The sequence below is a fragment of the Mesitornis unicolor genome, unplaced genomic scaffold (assembly GCF_000695765.1).
Source record: "Mesitornis unicolor isolate BGI_N332 unplaced genomic scaffold, ASM69576v1 scaffold29066, whole genome shotgun sequence".
Classification (NCBI taxonomy): Eukaryota; Metazoa; Chordata; class Aves; order Mesitornithiformes; family Mesitornithidae; genus Mesitornis; species Mesitornis unicolor.
The window spans coordinates 1181-2405 of NW_010189350.1; positions in this window are offsets into that span (position 1 = coordinate 1181).

The following is a 1225-nucleotide window of genomic DNA, read 5'->3' on the forward strand; positions in this document are numbered from 1 at the left end:
CTGCTGCTGGGTCCGCACTGGGACTTTTCCAGTGCTCCCAGAGCCTCTGGGGACGTCATCGTCACTGGGGGAGGATTTTACATTGGTTTTGTATCTATGTCTGTACATGTCTGTATCTATTCCATTAGTTCCTATTTCCATCATTATCCTGTAGTATCAGTGTTATTGTTTCATTAAACCTGTTGTTTTCTTTCCCAACCCGTAAAGTCTCTCTCTCTTCTTCTCTTTTCTCTTCCCTTCTGGGGAGGGCAGAGGGGTTCACAGAGAGTGGCTGTGCAGGGTTTAGTGCCCAGCCCAGCCCTAACCCACACCAGGATGATGAGAGCTCAAACTGGGGCAGCAACGCCCCAATCTGGGTCCTGCACTGGGGGCTGTGTTACTCACACAACCTCCAGGGCCCAAACTGGCCTGTGCCCATGCACTGGCAGCCAAACCGGCCCAAATTCAAGGTTAAAGGGACAACCAAGCCCAGAAACGGAAGGCAGCAGCTTCCCCTCATCATTTCTAGGCTAAGAGGGCTCCTCCAGATGGTGCTGCCACACGAGCAGGCCCCATCGCAGGCAGCAGAGCCGCTCAATAGCTCCTGATTGCGCTCGGCCGCAGCTGCCTCCTCCACTCCACGGCCTTTGTGCTCGCCCCGCAGCGGCGCAGGAAGCTGGAGGCTCCCGTAATTACAGACCTTGACGGAGAAGAGCCCAACACTTCCCCTCCTCCTCCTCCTCCCGGCTGCTGCTTCGTGCTCCATCCTGGGAAGGGGACAATTTCCCCTCCGGGAAATGGATGGGAGCTGAAGGGGAAGGGTGACCCTGCCAGCAGCTGTGGGGGACTGCGGCCACGGGGCCAGGCATGGCCGAGCCCCTGGAAGGAAGATCTCAAAGCACACGGTGCCAACACGCAGCATTGGTGGCTGCCACGTGATGGCCTGGCTTTGCCCATGGAGCGGGGCACACAGCCAGAGCCAAGGTGCAGGCGGGCAAAGCCACGTGGCCATGCTGGGAGCAGGAACTGGGCAAACTGGAGCCAAGCCCTCGCCGGGGCACAGGAGGGCACGTGGGTGCCCTTTCCTAGGAGCCAAACCACAGCCCTCGCTGCGGCCTCTCAACCAGAGAAGGCAATAATGGGAATAAAGCAGCCCGTCCCAGTTCAATCTCCTGTCCCTTGGACAAATTGCTGGAGGGAGTTTATGGGTTTTGATGTGTCCAGCTCTGGAGTCCCCAGCACCAGA